The 20,363-nt window shown below is 37.6% G+C and overlaps 2 pseudogenes across 1 annotated transcript; both read right to left on the reverse strand.

Annotated features, from left to right (window-relative positions):
- Window positions 1-883: 883 nt before the first annotated feature.
- LOC125832020 (putative disease resistance RPP13-like protein 1) lies at window positions 884-4,958 on the reverse strand (annotated as a pseudogene). Its single transcript, XR_007443213.1, has 2 exons — window positions 4,917-4,958; window positions 884-4,833 (listed from the first exon to the last, which is right to left on the reverse strand). The product of XR_007443213.1 is annotated as a putative disease resistance RPP13-like protein 1 (transcript).
- A 6,037-nt stretch (window positions 4,959-10,995) lies between these two features.
- Window positions 10,996-19,917, reverse strand: LOC125831983 (putative disease resistance protein At3g14460; annotated as a pseudogene).
- Window positions 19,918-20,363: the final 446 nt, after the last annotated feature.

Below are 20,363 nucleotides of genomic sequence, written 5' to 3' on the forward strand. Positions count from 1 at the left end.
ACAAGCTTCTGTCTCGTGTGCGTTTGAACTCTCTCAGTAGAAATATCAAAAATCAAGAGTTAAACATGTTCATTACTCTAAACTCTAAATCATCTCCTCCTTCCTCAACCCACGGGAAGAAGAAGCAATACGTTCTTTGATGAAGTTAGAAGAAACTGGATGTAGTCCATTTCAAGTGAACATTTTTAAGCCTGTGAACTTGGTAGAGCAATTGAATGTTAATCAAGGTTGAACTGTACAATACAAAGAACTTGTGTCAGCCTCAGCTATAACAAGCCAAGCTAATATAAAAAAAAAGGAGATAGGAAAAGAAGACTCAGAGCAAGTTTAAAGATTACATTAGTTGCAATGTATCACCTTATAGTCATCTAAAATTAGAATGAAAATGCTTCGCTCCACACAGTGGCAATAGATATACACACTGTTCACCTACTAAGAAAACAAGAAGAATAACAAACAAGGAAAAGGAATGTAAACAGGAAAACGGAGATAGGAACAAACTTTGTGTCTTGTATACCTCTGAATTCTATTAGAGCTATGCATTTATGAGTGACCATGTGCATTACTCTAAACCTCCATTCTCCTTAGTCCTTTGATCAACTAACTCATGAAAAACGGAAAGAACAAGAATACATGAAGTGCTATCAACTTTCCCGAAGCAAATAATTTCAATTCCTACATATACCAGCTTTCGGTTTATCCTTTTTTGCTGTCATCTAAAATTAAATTCATCAGCTTCACAGTGGCAATAGACGTTTGTGCTGCTCAAGGATTTAACAAAGGAAAAAAATTAACAAGCAAGAAAAGGAAGTAATCAGAAAAATAAATGAAAAATAAAGAATTTTAACTTACAATTTATCAGAGCACCATTTTTTTTTAATCACTACTGGGATTCCAAATCAATATATATGGTGGGAATATGAGCAATTTTTGGCCAGTAATCCCCCTTGTTAAATTCTAAGAGTGGTTTGAGCAATGGGCATTTGGAAATATATAGATTAGAGATAGAAGGGGGCATCCCCGATTCGGGAAGAGATTGGACATTAGAGCAATTCCAAATGCGCAGCTCAGAGAGGGAGGAGGGCAACCCCGATTCGGGAAGAGATTGGAGATTAGAGCAATGTTGGATGGTCACTTAGAGAGGGAAGAGAGCATCCTGATTCGGGAAGAGATTGGAGACTATGGCATCCCGAATCTCTAGATGTTGAAGCCACGTGAGACGCTGAAGACCTTCGGTCGGTAGTGAATGAAGATCATGATTGCTAATAATTTTAGCTCAGAAAGAGAGGAAGGAAGCCCTTCTTCCAGCAATGACTGCATTTGAGGTAATTATTAGCAATAGGTACTCAAGAGAGGTGAGGCTTTTGAGAAGTTGGCTGCTTAATGTTTTCAGATTCATATGCTAGCCTTCGATAGAGCAAGGCAACTCCATTTTTTCATCAGCAAGAACCACTTCGTCGCTACCATCATGGTGAATAGTTAAATCTCTGAGACAGGGGAGTCTCTGTAAATACCACTCTTTTCGGCCATTCACCAATTTCTTACAACAGGAGATCCAAGTTGTTGTAAATTGAAGGGCAATCCTCCTTCAGGAAGGACTCTATTTGTGAACAATTAACCAGTTCAGTTCCTTAAGAGATGGAAGGAGTTGTTGCATATGTTCTGGTAGCGACTTCAGCTTCTTGCAGTTGTAAATATGCAATGATGTCATCTGAGTCCCACATGCCACTGAAAGTATTTCAAGATTATCACAATCTCTAATACTGACTGTTTCAGTGGCAGTAGGAATCAAAAGCCTAGTATGTTGTTGCAACTTCTTACACTCAAAGAGAGTGCTCTTGGGAGAAACTCAGGTGAATCACATCCTACTAGAGACAATTCCTTCAGACAATAGCATTGATCGGCGCCTCCATTTCAGTTCCCTACAACCAGAGATTCTTATTCTCTTCAAGGTACTCGGCAGAATGCTAATAGGTAAGGAGGTAAGAGACTTACAATCAGTAATATCTAATTTAACAATCTGTTTCATTCCCTCAAGTTGAGACGTAAACAATTGAGCATCATCAAAAACAACTCCAACCTTAGGAGAATTAGTAACTTCAAACTCTTTTAAATTTGAAAGTTGGATAGGTGTCTCCAAACTGAGTTCAGGGCATTTTGATATCCTCAATCTTCTCAGAGAAGAAAGATTTTCAGGCAACTTCCCAATCAACTTTGGGCAACCATCAATCGAAAGTTCCTCAAGTACAGGGAACTCTCCCTTCCCCAGTAACCCCACTGCTTCCACGCCAGCATCTCTGCGAATTCAAGCTGCTCAAGAGAATTAAATGGCTTTGTGGAGGATGAACTACCATAGAACTCTTCAGTCACCTCTGTTACTTGATGCATCCCTATAATGGTAAGGAATTTTAAACAAGGAAGCTGTCCTAGCGCTGGCAAGGAATCACAGTCGTTGCCGTTGCTAAGAGACAAGTCTATTAGCTTATGAAATGAAGGATCACCTAGCCAATTTGGAAATTTTGTTCCTCTATAGCCAGTGATTCGGAGTTCTTCTATGTTTGTATTTGGTTGTAGCTCATCAAGTATGTCTCTTTCTGTTTGTGAATTGTCAGCATTACTTCCGCTCCACTCCAAAGATAACCTTTCAACATGTTTCTTTTCCCTCATGTTTGCCTTCAGAGATTCCCTTCTATCTACCACATGTTGCAACCCTAGAATTGATAGAGATCCATACAAGTTATGCAGTTTACCCAAATCTTCCATTCTTGAACCACTACGACCACTTAGAAGAAACTTGGCTCCCACTAGCACATCGAGACTTTTCAACTTGCTTAGATGTAGGGGTGTCGTCAAATAAGCTTCGCTAATGTCAAGGTGACGCAAGTTGATCAATTTTTCCATATGCAGAGGTAGCTCCTTAAGATAACTACAATATGACAAGAGAAGTGTCTCTAAGTTGTACAGTACACAAATTGAATCTGGCAACTTTTTTATATTTGTCCAAGAAAAGTCCAAAAACCTTAGGTGCTTTAATTTAATAAACAAGTCATTTGGAAACTCCTCATTCTTATAATGAGACAATGATAGTGCCCTCAAAGATGTTAGTCTTGGCAATATGTCATGCAGCACCCTCTTGCTAAGATGGCACCAACGCAGCTGGATATTGATGGGAAGCAATGTCCTCAATTGCTCCGAATTGTTGAGGGTTTTTCAGTTTACCAAAATCACCATCACCCATTGAATATGACAAGTGTCGAGTTTGTTCCAACATATGAGATCCTTGGTTCTCTTCCAACCTGTTACACAGATTTGAAGATGCAATTTGGGCCAAATCATTGATAAGGTCATGCATTAAGAATTCCCCCGGATTCCATTCAGAAGACTCTCGGACCTTTTCAAACAATGATCTCGATCTCAACTCGAGAAAGTATTGGTTAGCTGAATGCAACTGCTGTACAAGACCATTAGCAATCCACAGGTGAATAACTTGTTCTTTGCTAAATAGATGATCTTTTGGATATATTGCACAAAAAGCAAAACATTGCTTCAAATGTGGACGAAGATCATTGTAGCTCAACATCAACGCTGGTAAGATTCCATTCGAACAACTTTGCAGCTCCCATATTTCACTTCTTAAAATGTCTCTCCACTCATCCACCTCTGATTTGGAGCGTAAAATACCAGCAAGTGCCTTTAGAGCTAAAGGCAAACCTTTGCACTTGTGTGCAATTTGTATTCCAATCTCTTCAAGTTCTGGATGTTCCTCAGGATCCCTATTTTCAAATGAATGTCGCTTGAATAGATCCCAAGAAACTTCACTAGACAGAGTCCCCACATTGATTGCTCCACAACCCATCATCAAGGCAACACTCTCCTTACGTGTCGTCACAATGATCTTACTTCCTACATCTCCTTGTACAAAAAGATTTCTCAAGTCATCCCACTCTTTATAGTTTTCATTCCACACATCATCTAGGACAATAAGAAACTTTTTTCCCTTTAAGCCTTCCTTCAATTTGACTTGAAGTTGATTCAGATTGTTATCAACCATTAAGCCAAATTCTTGAAGTAACTCCTTTGTTATTCTGAGAATATCATATGGTTCAGACACACAGATCCAAGCTTTGAAACCAAAATGGTTTTTTACTTTCTCATCATTGTAAACAGCTTTAGCAAGTGTTGTCTTGCCCACACCCCCCATTCCAACAACAGGAACTACAGTCGGATATTTTCCATTTCCATCCTCAGACAACAAACGGTCAATCAATTCCTCTATTTCTTTCTGCCTACCTAAGATATCAGATTCATCAACAACAGAGGTTGAAGATTCCCTTGTTTCTTGTTTACCCGAATCAAGGTATTTTGTTAGATCAAGGCGGCCAATTTGCTTTTCCAACTCCTCCAATGTTTCAATGGTGTCTTCCAGTTTCTCCTTTATGTTAAGAAAAAAATCATCACTCAAGCACAGGTTGCAGTCACTTACCTTTTGATTGCTTGTTTCTCCAAGATTTTGATGCTGACCTTCCACCTTAAGCCTCAACACTTCATAATTAACTTCTTCTATTAAGTTTTCAGCAGAGTCCACAGCATCTCGAAGCTCATTAAGCCAGTCTCTCACTGATGGATTTGATGCCTGCTTATTCTCTGCATCACTTAGCACAATCTGAAGACTACGCAAGTCATTTTCAGCTTCTTTAAGAGCCGAACATCACACTTGTCCCTCTTAAACATCTTCAGCAGATCACCGTTAGGAGCAAGCCTGTCAAAGAGAACATTCAAAGCTGAAGAGAGAAATGCACAACCAACTGCTAAGCCAATCTCCATTTCTGAAATCTGCAAATCAAAATAGGAAACCACAAAATGATTATAAGAATTTGAAGAAGATTACTGTTTCTTTACTAAGAGCTTTATTTTACCTGTTGAATGATTAAGAGTAATTTGCAAATATGAATGATCACTGATTTCTCTCTCTTTCTCTCTCTTGCTAGTGGTTTTTTCTCTTTTCCAGAAGTATGACTTTTGGATTAATTGAGGACAAGTTATGTTAAGATTAATTATCATGTGATAAGTTATGCTGAGATAAGTTATGAAAGAATTAGTTCTGCTGATTTATTAGTTTGTCATAGTCAAATAATATGCATGACATAATTTTTAAGAATAAGGGGTCGTTTGGTGTGATGGATAAAAGGAATTAATTCTGGAATAATTTTTTAGTGCCCTTTAATTCGTTGTTTGGTTGCAAAGGCTGGGATAAATTATCGCAAGATTAACAATTAGTCTTGGGATAAGTTATCCCTCCTGGGGTGGAATAGTAATCCAACATAACTTATCATGGGATAAAATATGTAAAATAACAAACATACCTCCCTTAAACTATCTTTTATACATTCATGTATATTAACATAATTTTTAACAATATTTATGATAATATTCACAACCTTAATGGCAAACTTGACAAGTCTTGTGCTATGTCGGGGTTGACCTCGAGCAAGAAACATCAGCAGAAGCAGTAATGGCAAACTTGACAAGTCTTGTGCCTACAAACATTGGACTTTTCACTGATTACACAGTCCACAACTGAAACTCTTTTGGTGGAATATGCTAATTAGCTGAGTTGCCTGAATGGAAACCAGCCCTCAATATTACCATGTCAACATCAATAGCATCAGTTAAGTATTTGTTAAATCAAGATAGGATACTTAAGATTCACCTCAATGCATCTTCAAACATCACCATCCGTTTTTCCTCATAAATTAGCATTATATATAGGGAAAATACATCAAATCCCCCTCAAACTTATCCACAAAACTCACTTTAGCATTGTAACTTTACTGGTGTTTAAACACCCCCTTAAAGAACTTTCAGGTGAATTAAATAACACCTTATATATACAATACCAATTTCATGATTGGGAGGTGATATACACGCGCGCCACATCAGCACCACCTCAGTGACACGTTGACAACACGTCATAGGGTGAAAAAATTTCATTTCTTTTTTCTTTTTCCATGTCATTTTTAGTTTTTAGTTTTCATTTTTTTTTTTGTTCTTCCATATATTTTTGTTCTCATTTTCACTGTGTACTCGTCTTCTTCTTCCCTCCATCTTCTCCATTACAAGCCTAGGATAGAAAAATTAGTTTTCATTTAATTTTTTCTTCAAAGATTGAAGGGCAATCCTCCTTGAGGAAAGGACTCTATTTCTGGACAATGAGACAGATGCAGTTCCTTAAGAGATGGAAGGAGTTGAGCAGATCACCGTTAGGAGCAAGCCTATCAAAGAGAACATTCAAAGCTGAAGAGAGAAATGCACCACCAACTGCTAAGCCAATCTTCATTTCTGAAATCTGCAAAAAACAAAACAAAGAATCAAAGAATGGTTTAATATTTCTACTAGTAAGAGATTTAATTTACCTGTTGAATGCTTGAGCAATATGCAAACAATATACTGACTGTCCACTAATTAATTTGCAATTGTTATACCTATTTTGGAGAATGACTTTTCTCTATTATTTTCCACAGCATATATATTAAAAAACTAAAAATAACACAACTTGTTACATTTTAATTGAATCAAACTTGTAACTTTTGGCTTGATTATCAAATTCCATACAATAATAATAAATTATTGGTGGACACCACCATTATATAATGGCAAATGAGTATATTATAAGTAGTGGTTATAACAAATTGTTTTTAAATAATTTTTCATACAAGATGCCTTTTTTGAAGTTGAAATCTAACCACTACATTGTCTTGTTTTCAACACTTAAATTTATTTTTTAAAAAGTCATTTGATTTAACTCAAAGATTACACAAATCTCCTATTAATTTAATTCAACGACCTTCATACTATTGGTCTCTACAATCAACTGGCATTAGCTTTTTAAAATGACCAGAAACTACCTACTAATTGTTTTCTTTGAGTTGGTTTTTTTTTTTTGAAATTAATGTATTTTAAAAGTGTTCCTTTTATAATTCTCTTTATTTGATGAAATCAAATACTATGAAAAGATAGCCCAAGCAGAAAGGCACCCTCTTTTGCTCTAGCAAAATAAATTCACTTTTAAATAGTACTTGTGTTATTAAGTATCATAAGTTGCCACAATATATTCGCTTTTTCGGGACAAGTTCAGACGGATTTTGTCTTTTCCCTGTTAAGTATGTTGTTTTCTTCTATAACATAAAAAGTCAAGAGGAAATGACTTCTTGCATATTTCTTTTATCAATAACCACCAAATAAGATCTAAACGTCAAATATTATTAAGGTGTGTAACAATAGCAATCATTCATTATAGCAGCCAAAAAGATGTCCGTCACTATAAAGAGGTCCAACTTTGTCTTTCGTAATTATACTAAACTAACTTCAGTTGTAATCTCAATCCTGAACATTCTCAAGGACAACATAGCAATATTTGCTGCTTCAACTCAACTAAGATCATATACATAACTTGAAATAGCATCACTTACTATATATATATACAAAATAAAATTCCATCTGATGATACAAACTCGCGCACAACAGAGCAATGTTGAGGATGGAAGTAATACCAAACTCGTGGACGACACCATTTGGACATACCAACTTGACTTGTAGCACTGCTGGTCTAAATGCAGGTTCAGCATTTCAAGCCAAACGTTTTAAGCAGTCATTCTTTGAGTCTGACAAGCACATTTTAGACATACAGATGGAAGGAACTCTCACGATCCACATGATTACCTGATAAAGATCTCAACAGTTAAAATTACTCAAACACAAAATGATAAAAAGGGGCATTTGAGCAATTAAAGTTTCTCAATTTTGAAGTGCAGCTGTAGCAGTGAACAACAACCATCAGAGTTTCATACACAAAAATATCCTTTTTTTTTACTGAGAATGAAATGCCTACCATTCTTTCGAGAGATGGAAGGAATTCTGGCATTGGTTCTGGTGGCAAACTTCAGCTAATCTCGATGAGGAAATGACATCGTATCTTGGCAGAGAAACTGATCAATCGAACCTTGTACTTTGTTGAGCTGCTGACAGAAGAGAAGAAAATAGAAATGATCTTCAAGTGCTATAGGAGAAACTCCTTGTACAAAAGTTTACTCAATATTTCCTTCTCAGTCGGATAAAAGAAAAGTAGTAGTGTCAAATTCCAGCGAAAAGAGAAAGTACCTTTCTGCACCTACATTCTGCTGATTGATCACAGTTGAGCTGATATTTGCCTATTCAAAAGTTAGCATGTGCATTACTCTAAACCACTTCCTCCTTCCGCAACTTATTGTGATATGTTGGAAGAAAACCTGGAAGTAGTCCAATAAAGTGAAAACTATTAAAGCTGGCGAACTTGGTAAAACAATTGAATGTTAATACAGCCAAACATTAAACTAGTAGCATCAAATCTATAGGCTGACTAATCCTTCTACTGCAAGCAACTACTCGGCAAGCAACTACTTGGAGGAAATCAAATTTGAACTGTACAATACACAGAGCTTGTGTCAGCCTCAGATATAACAAAATCAAACATATATTAAATTTTCACAAATATCAGTTCTGATAGTTGATAGCACTGGATAATTTCACAGAAAATAGAAAATGACTAGTCCTTTTAACAAATGATGGTTGGAATTTGACGTGCTGTTTTGTCTCCTAACCTCAAATAAATTTCTGATGCAAATCAATGCTGATTTTCAAGTTCCAAGGATCGAACGACATAGAAAAGATTGAACAAACACGTTAAGACAATGTCATATAAGAATTAGTAAGAGATGACTCTTTCTTAGTTATGCTGTTAATTCTAACAAAGTCAACTACAACTACTACCACTACAATATAAACATCTTGGTAACTGAAACATGTGTAAATCATTTTTTGTTACCTAACCTTGAATTCACTCCGAGTAGGATACAGTTCCTTGCCTTTCACTTAGTTCTGAGGTCCCACTCGAGGTTGAGTAATGGAAATCAATTACAGAAAACTTCACAATCTCCAAATTTATCAGCTTACTGTTTATATCTTCAGTCCAAATCTCTGAATATCCAAATATTAATAAAAGTTCAGTATATGCTATCAAATGTAGTCGTATAAAACTTAAAACTAATGCGATAGAACAAGGCTTAAATGTGGAAGCAGATATTGGAAGTCTTTTCGAATTTCTCTAAATTTCAAGCTTGATGCAACTCTTTTCAAGATTTTGGCTACCTGACTGAAAAATGAATCTGCATTCCTTTGGACCCCTTATCCCTGTGGAAGACACAAGAAATGGGGAACAAAGCCGAACAACTTTTCATGATGGCAAAAATTTTCCCAGTCTGCGATATTTGAGGGAGAACATAGGTTAAAATACAAGAAACAATAGTCTTAAAAGATTACTAGCTCATTAATATTACATTAAGAAAAGAGAAACGGTGAAATAGTGTTAATATTCTAAGTAAGATGAAGAGTGATATATATATAACAAGAATTCATGAATTGGAATTGAGATGAAGATCCAAGACAATAAACATCCTGCTGACATATGTGTGCTCGGTAAAAGATTACTAGTTCATTAATATCACATTGAGCTATCAACTTTCCAAAGCGGATTATTTCAATTTCATACCAGCTTTCTTTTTCTCACCTATTTGTTGTCATCTAAAATTAAACTCATCCCGATCCAAGAATATTCCTCGGCTTCACAGTGGCAATAGACGCTTTGCGCTGCTTAATAATTTAGCAAAGGGAAAGAATTAACTAACAAGCAAGGAGAAGTTAATAAAAATAAACAAATAATGAAAAAAGAAAGAATTAAAATTACATATATCAGAGCATCATTTCTCTTAATCATTACTGGTATCCCTATCAATAATTGGGAAGCTACATATAAGGTGTCGGATTTCTTAATGGTGCGAGGTCTTTTGGGGAAAATCGTGCTATCTCACACCTTGTTAAGAGTATCATTAATAGATAATTCATGTACCATTCATGTTGTACGGGAAGTGACTAGAAACAGGGGAATAAAGAGACTAATAACTTTTGTGATAGAAAAAAATTATGCAAAGCAGTCGAGAAGATTAGCATAGAAAATTAATTGATAAACAAACAAAGAGAAGTCTTGAAAATTATTTGGAGAATCACTTACCAATGATCTTGCTCGCTATATATAAGTTCACTATCGAATCATACATTGTGTTTGAGCAATCTCTGGCCACTCCTCCATCAATATGCAATTTGAGCATCACTCTCGGCTATATTAAAAATAGACCTTTTAAATATCAGTTCTGGTAGTTGAAAGCACAACTATAGAATGAAAAGGATAACATTGGGTAGAGATTCCATGAAACAAAAAAGATGAATTTATATAGATATTTATGGAGGAATACCAACCGATATCTTAAAGTTCTAAATTTAATATGTGGAGGTTATGAATATAAAAGAACATGAGAGTTATGAAAATTAAGAGTAACAATTGAATAGGTAATTAGATAGGAGTCATGAAGGAGAATATATAAAGCAAAAAAAGGAGAAAAATAAATAAATGAAGGAGGAAAAAGAATAGTGCAATTGATATTTAAGTGTGACCATAGAAAAAAATCAAATTATAATTAAATATTAATATTATGTATATAATTGTTTGCGGGAAAGGGTCCATCAAAAGACATTTATATAACCAATTCAATGATAACCACAAAACAGATTAATAAGAAAAAAAATGCCCCAATCCATAAATTGAGATTGATGTTACAATTGACCTTTAAGAATATTTGCACCACTTTTAATATAATATGATGATTACAGTGTCCCCACCCGAATATAAATATTTTTTCACCTTCTTTTTTGTAATCAAACATTAAATTCATCCTGATCTGAAGATGATTCCTCAGCTTCACAGTGCAACAGACGCTACACACTGCACAAAACAATATAACAAAGGAAAAGAATCAACAAACAAGCAAAGAGAAGTAACGAAAAATAAAGAGCTACTGAGATAAAAAAGAGTTCTTACATCTGTCAGAGTACCATTTGTTTTGATCATCACAGCCATTCCTCATTGATCTGTATAGTGGAAATATGAGCAATATTTGGCCAGTATTCCCCCTTCATAAATTCTAGACGTGGATTGAGCAATGGGCAGTATGAAATAGATAGTTCAGAGAGGGCAGAGGGCATCCCTTTTACTGGAAGATGTTGAAGTTTAGGACAAAAACGGATGGTCAGCTCAGAGAGGGAGGAGGGAAGCTCTGATTCCGGAAGAGATTGGAGTTGACTGCAGGATCTAATATATAGATTCCTAAGAGAAGTGAGGCCCCGAAGACCTTCAGTTGACAGTGAATGGAGCTCATGATGGTCGCCTAATGTTAGTGAAGAAAGAGACGAGGGAAGCCCTTCTTCAATCAGTGACTGAATTTGAGGTAAATTAGCAGTGTATAGAGATTCAAGAGAGGTGAGGCTTTTGAGAAGTTGGCTGCTTAATGTTTTCATATTAGATACCTCAAGTCTTTGAATTGAGCAAGGCAACTCCCAATGAATCTCTTCGTCAGTAGAACCATGGACGATTTTAAGTTCTCTGAGGCAAGGGAGTCTCTGTAAATGCCATTCCTTTCGATCATTCTCCAGTTTTTTGCAATGCTGGATCTGAAGGACTTCTAGACTGAAGGGCAACCCTCCATCAGGGAAGGACTTTATTTCTGGACAAAAATTCAGGGAGAGATCATTAAGAGATGGAAGAAGTTCCTGCATATGTTCTGGCAGCAACTTCAGCTTCTTGCAGTCATGGATATACAACTTTCGCAACAACGTTGGAGTCCTGGATGCCACCAAAAGTATTTCAAGATTTTCACATCCAAAAATATAGAGAACTTCAGTCCCAGTAGGAATCAAATGCCTAGTAAGGCTGTGGCACCTATGGACACTCAAAAAGTGTGCTCTTGGGACCAGCCCAGGTGATATCTCATTTATAGAATTACATCCACTTAGTTCCAGTCTCTCGAGAAACATCTCACTAGCTGACGGCTCCAATTTCAATTGATCACAATCAGATATCTCTATTTTCTTCAAGGTTTTTGGCAGACTGCTAATATGCAAGGAGGTAAGAGAGTGACAACTTATGATAATTAATGACTCTAGCTGCATCATTCCTTGAAGTTGGGATGCAAATAGATCAGCATGATCAAAAAGAACTCCAACCTTTAAAGAACCAGCAACTTCAAACCATTTTAGACTTGAAAGTTGGATAGGTGTCTCCAAAATAATTTATTATTGGTGAACACCACAATTATATAAAGGAAATGAGTAATATAATAATTCTAAGAAAGTAGGATTTGAATTATTGGGTGGGTCATGCTCAAGATGATTATGATCTGCACTTACCAAGAAAATTCATACTCAAATAGACCAATCTGAAAATAAATGTAAAAGAAGTGTAACAACTCTTCCCCAATTGACATATTATTTCACTACAAAAGTGATTCCGTGACTGTCGAGTGAAAAAGTTTGACTATGTCATAGTTCATAAGCATTTCTTAATGATGAATGAATCCTGATACAATCTCAGAGGCTGATGCTGAATTACAATCTAGCATAGTTTTAACGACATCTTTGATGCAATTCAGTGCTGATTTTTGAGCTTTAAGTTGTCATACCAAAAAAAAGGCACAAATACAGATAGAAGATGACAATTTTATTACCCAACTACTCTAGAGATTCGAAAAGTGACAAGATTCATCAGCATTACTTTGAATAGATTGTATGTAATTGTATAACCTTTTTATTGTTTGGTTTTACGGTATCAGTTACAACATTTCAATATATTAGAACTCACAAGAGAATTGTAGAAAAACTTAACAAGTAATAGACCGCTTCTATTGATTAAACAACTGCAAAATGTATATTCCAATTCCTGCCTTTACCTGATTTTGTCTATAGTGTTCTTGTTACCTTCTTTTTTTTCATCTTAAAATTAAATTCGTCCCGATCTGAAGATGATTCCTTGGCTTCACAGTGGCAATAGACGCTTTGCGCTGCTCAAATTTAATTCCAATTCCTCTATTGACTTTGCATATTTCAAATATTGAGAAATTACTACTCTTTTGTGAAATCCTATCACCACAACTTTGGTGGTCTCTCAATAGCTATTAGTATCAATCTTCAAGGTTGATTTATGCAAATGTCTCTTTTTTAACTAACCATTTAAATTTTATCAATATTTTCAAAAGTTGTATAAATATAGCCTTGAAAAGATTTACCCTTTTAATGAGAGCAGTCTAATGGTTGCTCATTGCAACACCTATGTCACAACCCAATTTCTCAAGTCATGATGGCACCTACTATAACCCACCAGCAGGTAAGCCAACCCGTAACTCGGAACAACAAGTAATGGGTCTGAGGGTAGAAACTAAACAAGAGTAGGCAAATAACAATATAAACAGGCGGAAGCAAACCAAAAACATATACACAAATAAAGATCCCTCCCAGAACCTGGAAGTCACTAGTACAGAGCTACTAACAAAATGAGTACAAGTCCCAAAAGTGGACAACAGAGACTGGACTGTCTCGAAAGGAAAAAGACAAGTCTATATATACAGATGGAGACTGAAATAGTACAAAACGTCGTGTGCTCACTCCCGTCTCCGGATCAGTCTTCTCCAAGCTCGATCAACGTTGGCTACTAGTGCCCGGACCTGCATCACGAAATAGATGCAGAGCGTAGCATGAGTACCAAAACAACAGGTACCCAGTAGGCATCATAGGCCGACTGAACTTGAAAAGTAAAGGCAATATGAAAAGTAGGAATAATACAAACCGAGGGTCAAGAGCGGAAATCTAAGTAGCAATGGAATGCACACGAGTGTAGAAAGAACTAACTAAAGTAATCTATAAGCTAACTACACCTAACTGGACCCCCATAAGCCCAGAAGGTACACTCGTGCACAAGTTAAATAAAAACCCGAACGGACCCCTATAAGCCCGACAAGTACACAGAATAACTATAACTAAAGAGAATTGCATAAAAGAACCCAAGAACAAAGAACATCGAACCAGAACCTCAACCCTAATTAGTAGAATCTGACAGTACGGAGGCCGGACCTCGAACCGGATGCTCACCAGAAGTACCCAAGTAACCAATCACAAGTAACAAGTATAAGAGGCCAGAACTCTAACCGGATGCTCTATATAGGTATCTGAGCAATAGAGGCCGGACCTTAAACCGGATGCTCTATATAAGTATCTGGGCAATAGAGGCCGGACCTTAAACCGGATGCTCTATAAAGGTGTCAATGTAGCTGCTGAAAGAGTCCTAATCGATCCACACTCATAAATGTCCGTGGAACGCCGTCCATACTTAGCCAATCAATGTAAGTCCTTGGAACCAAATCGAAAATCAAATTCAAATCGCGAAGTAGAACTAGTGACGCCGATGTAACTCGTGAAGCCGTAACATCGGGGAAAATAAGGATAACTATAGTCGGAGAAAGAGTATCGCCTAACTAAGGCCCAAACTATCAGACTCAAGTCTGCTACACCAGTCTACAGGGATCTAAGTCGGCCGAGCGACGTCGTGGCAAAACTAAGGCCTATCGGATCCGAATCATGTATTTCTAAGGCAAGCCCTAGTCAAACCTAAACTAAGGCCCAAATGCTTCAAATAGACAAGAATTAAGCATGCAAGCACCCCACATAGCGAGGAGGGTCCATTAATAACACAAAACATGCTCACAGTTACTCGATAATTCCCGAAATAGGCCGAAAACATGATTTTTTAACACCTATGCAGGATTCAATAACTACCCAACCCAAATCCCAACTAATCAATATGCATTCACATTCTCGAGCTCAATATAAGAGAGGGAAACCGTAGCCTACCTGTAGGCCAATCACACACGCTCCAAAATCACTTCTCCGGAGCTTTCCCTTTCCGAATGTCCTCGAAACGCTGCCCCGCTATCAAAAATTGAATCACAACGTTATCACAGTCATTTAGACACCAAAATCACAACAAACGGAGACGGGTCAATTTCGGGGTCAAAACGGGAAAAGTGGGACCCGCGCAGGAAATTCCGGAATTAACCCCAAAAGTGGGTCCTAACCAGTTCCCCCAGCTCATGTCCCAAAATGGGACACAATTTGGGGCTCGAGAACAACACAATATCAACATACAACCAAAACCCAAATTTTCTCAAAAATTAGAAATGGACAGCAGTTGAATCAGTGTATTTACCAGAAATTGGAGGTCTACAGTAAATGCGACAACACCACGACGTTCTCCTCGAAAAATCACTCAAGATAGCCTCAAAAATCACTGAAATCGAACCTAAAATGGCTGAGAAAACAAGTCTAAAAAATCTTCCAAAATCAAGCTCACAAAAGGGTGCGGTAGCAGGTATTTTTCGAAAATTACCTCAAACGGGGACTCCAAATCACTATCCGAGCTCACCAACACGTTGTCCTCGAAAAATCTCACAACTTTGCCTTTTGAATCTCCCAAATCGGTTGAGAGATGAGAGAGTTATGAGGGTTTGGAGTTTGGGAAATGTGTTGCTGTTTTTTTGCATTTATTGCAGAAAATCTGCAATAATTCCAAAACTTAAAACTCCGACGGGGTGCTCCGAACTCGTTCGGAACCCCGTGCACGCAAATCAGATATGCAACCATACCAAATTCGACATTCCAGACTCAACGGCGCAGTCAAAATTTCCATCAGAGGTCATTTTGATAAAAAGTGGGTCCCACTTCCAAAAGTCATTTTAAGTCAAAACCCACAAAAGGGCTCGGAAAGATATCGAAAACCTCCAGACACAAAAGAAGGGTCAATCTAGACCAAACTCGACATTCTGGAGCTAACCACGCTGACGAAATTCTCATCCGAGCGCATTTACTCAGAATGTTGACCAAAGTCAAACTTAAGCCAAATTTCAAAGGCTAAAACGCCTAATCGCACCGACTCACACTGAAAACCTCGAGAGTCATGTCGACCATGCTACTAGCCTAAAATGACCCTTCCGGAGCTGATGGAATCGTTAGAATTGGATTCCTATCTCATCTTCTTGAACTTTTGATCGAAAATGATCGTTCAAGGTTCATAAGCTCCAAAACACAAAAACTCGCACCAAGACCAAACGAACAACCAGGTGACCGAACTGTCAGTCCCAGCAAGTCATAAATGACTTGGGGTCGCTATAGGAATGCTCTAAACGAGACACAGAAGGCAAGACACAGAAATGACCAAGAGGGTCATTACAACCTCCTACCTTCGGATTAAGGTTTGACCCATTGAATATGAGTAACCCGACCCAAATTAAAGGGATACCAGCATACTGGTGATTTAAGGTCTAATTTAAGGTTGAATTGGAAGCTACGCTATGAATAAAAATTTCAATTGAGCTCGCTTAAGGTCTAACTTCAAACAACCTATTTAAACATACACATGTCTCTTTAGAGAAGTTTTAGCTCATAAAATGATTTTCCTAATATCACCAGTGAAGCACATATTAACAATTGGATGACCAATCATTGAATAGACAAGGAACTGTTTGTGCTATGTCGGGGTTGACCTCGAGCAAGAAACATCACCAGAAGCAGTAATGGCAAACTTGACAAGTCTTGTGCCTACAAACATTGGACTTTTCACTGACTACACAGTCCACAACTGAAACTCTTTTGGTGGAATATGCTAATTAGCTGAGTTGCCTGAATGGAAACCAACCCTCAAATATTACCATGTCAATCAACAACATACACTGTCAACATCAATGGCATCAGTTAAGTATTTGCTAAATCAAGATAGGATACTTAAGATTCACCTCAATGCATCTTCAAACATCACCATCCGTTTTTCCTCATAAATTAGCATTATATATATAACATGGTCGGATCATATGACCCATCAGTTTCATGTGCTCTTATCAGAATCAAATTACGAAAAAAAGTACCTGAATAAACATTAACACAAATCTTTGAAGATTTGGCTCAATTTATATTACAATTCAGTTTCCTTTCACCGAGAGCATTTTGAGTTTTGATCTTTAATCGTCATGTCCATAGGGCCTCCCACACTGATCCAGAGTTATCATCATCTAAGAAGCTCATAGGGATATTATGAGTGAAATTGTCCAAAGATTGTTGTGGTGGTGATATTGCTTGTGGAGATTGGCCCATTTCCATGCAAATTAGTTCCAAGAGATGAGCTTGTTGGCATTGCATGTTGACAATCTCAGTTTGTGCCTTTGCCAATTGTGCTTCGAGATCACTCACTTGCTTTTGTAGATGGAACTGGAGCAGTATAAAACCATACGCGAAAAACTCCTTGCTCAATATTTCCTTCTCAGACTGATGAAAGAAAAGTGAAATTCGAGAGAAAAGATAAAGTACCTTTCTTCACCTACACTATGCGGACAGATCACAGTTGAGCTGATATTTGTCTATTTAGTAGAGAATTTCGGCACAACTGACAAAAGAAAGAAAAAAGATGGCTAAGTTGAGATCAGATAATAAAGTTAAGAGTGTACTTAGGCTTTTAGATGTTAAGTTATGGGGAGACAAACTTTCTGTCTCGTGTGCATTTGAACTCTCTCCGTAGAAATATCAAAAATCAAGAGTTGAACATGTGCATTACTCTAAAGTCTAAACATCATCTCCTCCTTCCTCAACCCACGGGAAAAAGAAGCAATACGTTCTTTGATAAAGTTAGAAGAAAACCTGGATGTAGTCCATTTCAAGTGAACATTTTTAAGCCGGTGAACTTGGTAGAGCAATTGACTGTTAATCAAGGTTGAACTGTACAATACACAGAACTTGTGTCAGCCTCAGCTATAACAAGAATACATGAATTGCTATTGAATTGAGTTTACAAAGACATTAAACAACCGACTGATATATATGTTCCTGGTAAAAGATTACTAGTTCATTATATTACATTGAGCTATCAACTTTCCGAAGCAAATAATTTCAACTCCTACATATACCAGCTTTCGTTATATCACCTTTTTTGCTGTCATCTAAAATTAAATTCATCCCGATCCAAAGATAATTCCTCAGCTTCACAGTGGCAATAGACGCTTTGTGCTGCTCAAGGATTTAACAAAGGAAAAGAATTAACAAGCAAGAAAAGGGAAGTAAACAGAAAAATAAATGAAAAAATAAAGAATTTTAACTTACAATTTGTCAGAGCACCATTTTTTTTTAATCATTACCGGTATTCCCCATCAATAGTTATGGTGGGAATATGAGCAATTTTTGGCCAGTACTCCCCCTTGTTAAATTCTAGGAGTGGTTTGAGCAATGGGCATTTGGAAATATTTAGATTAGAGATGGAAGGGGGCATCCCCGATTCGGGAAGAGATTGGAGATTAGAGCAATTGTAGATTTCCAGATTAAAGAGGGAAGAGGGCAACCCCGATTCGGGAAGAGATTGGAGATTAGGGCAATCGTAGATTTTCAGCTCAGAGAGGGAGGAGGGCAACCCCGATTCGGGAAGAGATTGGAGATTAGAGCACTGTTGGATGGTCAGCTTAGAGAGGGAAGAGGGCATCCCTGATTCGGGAAGAGATTGGAGATTAGGGCAATCGTAGATTTTCAGCTCAGAGAGGGAGGAGGGCAACCCCGATTCGGGAAGAGATTGGAGATTAGAGCAATGTTGGATGGTCAGCTTAGAGAGAGAAGAGGGCAACCCCGATTCGGGAAGAGATTGGAGATTAGAGCATTGTTGGATGGTCAGCTTAGAGAGGGAAGAGGGCATCCCTGATTCGGGAAGAGATTGGAGATTAGGACAACACCCAATGTTTATACGTTGAAGACACATGAGACGCTGAAGACCTTCGGTCGGTAGTGAATGGAGATCATGAAGGTCATCTAATAGCAGCTCAGAAAGAGAGGAGGGAAGCCCTTCTTCCAGCAGTGACTGAATTTGAGGTAACCTATTAGCACATAGGTACTCAAGAGAGGTGAGGCTTTTGAGAAGTTGGCTGCTTAATGTTTTCAGATTGGATATAGTAAGCATTCGAATAGAGCAAGGCAACTCCCATTTTTCACCAGAAAGATCGGTACCATCATGGTAGATGGTTAAATTTCTGAGACAGGAGAGTCTCTGTAAATGCCACTCCTTTCGGCCATTCACCAGTTTCTTGCAATTACTGATCTCAAGGACTTGTAAATTGAAGGGCAATCCTCCTTCAGGAAGGACTCTATTTCTGAACAATTACCCAGATACAGTCCCTTAAGAGATGGAATGAGTTCCTGCATATGCTCTGGCAGTGACTTTAGCTTCTCGCAGTTGTAAATATGCAATGATGTCATCTGAGCCCCACATGCCACTGAAAGTATTTCAAGATTATCACAATTATCAATATAGAGTCTTTCAGTGGCAGTAGGAATCAAAAGCCTAGTAAGATTGTTGCAACTACTTGCACTCAATTTGTGTGCTCTTGGGACACATCTTTGTAGAGACAATTCCTCGAGAAACATAGTATTCATTGACGCCTCCAATTTCAGTTCACCGCAACGAGAGACTTCTATACTCTTCAAAGTACTCGGCAGAATACTAATTGGTAAGGAGGTAAGAGACTTACAATCACGAATTTCTAATTTAACAATCTGTTTCATTCCTTCAAGTTGAGATGTAAACAGTTGAGCATTCGCAAAAAGAACTCCAACCTTAGGAGCATAAGCAACTTCAAACTCTTTTAAATTTGAAAGTTGGATAGGTGTCTCCAAACTGAGTTCAGGGCATTTTGATATCCTCAATCTTCTCAGAGAAGAAAGATTTTCAGGCAACTTCCCAATCAACTTTGGGCAACGATCAATCGAAAGTTCCTCAAGTACAGGGAACTCTCCCTTCCCCAGTACATCCCACTGCTTCCACTCCGGCATCTCTGCAAATACAAGCTTCTCAAGAGAGTTAAATGGCTTTGTGAAGGACGAACTACCATAGAACTCTTCAGTCACCTCTGTTATTTGATCCATCCCTCTAATGGTAAGGAATTTTAAACAAGGAAGCTGTCCTAGTGCTGGCAAGGAATCACAGTCTTTGCCGCTGATAAGATACACTTTTGTTAGCTTATGAAATGAATGATCACCTAGCCAATTTGGAAATTTTGTCCCTCTATATCCGATGATTTGGACTTCTTTTATGTTTGTATTTGGTTGTAGCTTATCAAGTATCTCTCTTTCAGTTTGTGAATTGTCAGCATTACTTCCACTCCACACCAAAGATAACCTTTCAACATGTTTCTTTTCCCTCATGTTTGCCTTCAGAGATTCCCTTCTATCTACCACATGTTGCAACCCTAGAATTGATAGAGATCCATACAAGTTATGTAGTTCCCCCAAATCTTTGATTCTTGAACCACCGTGACCACCTAGAAGAAACTTGGCTCCCACTAGCAGAGGGAGATTTTTCAACTTGCTTA

Source organism: Solanum verrucosum, unplaced genomic scaffold, assembly GCF_900185275.1.
Source record: "Solanum verrucosum unplaced genomic scaffold, falcon-dt-bn FXZP01000042.1, whole genome shotgun sequence".
In the NCBI taxonomy this organism is placed as follows: Eukaryota; Viridiplantae; Streptophyta; class Magnoliopsida; order Solanales; family Solanaceae; genus Solanum; species Solanum verrucosum.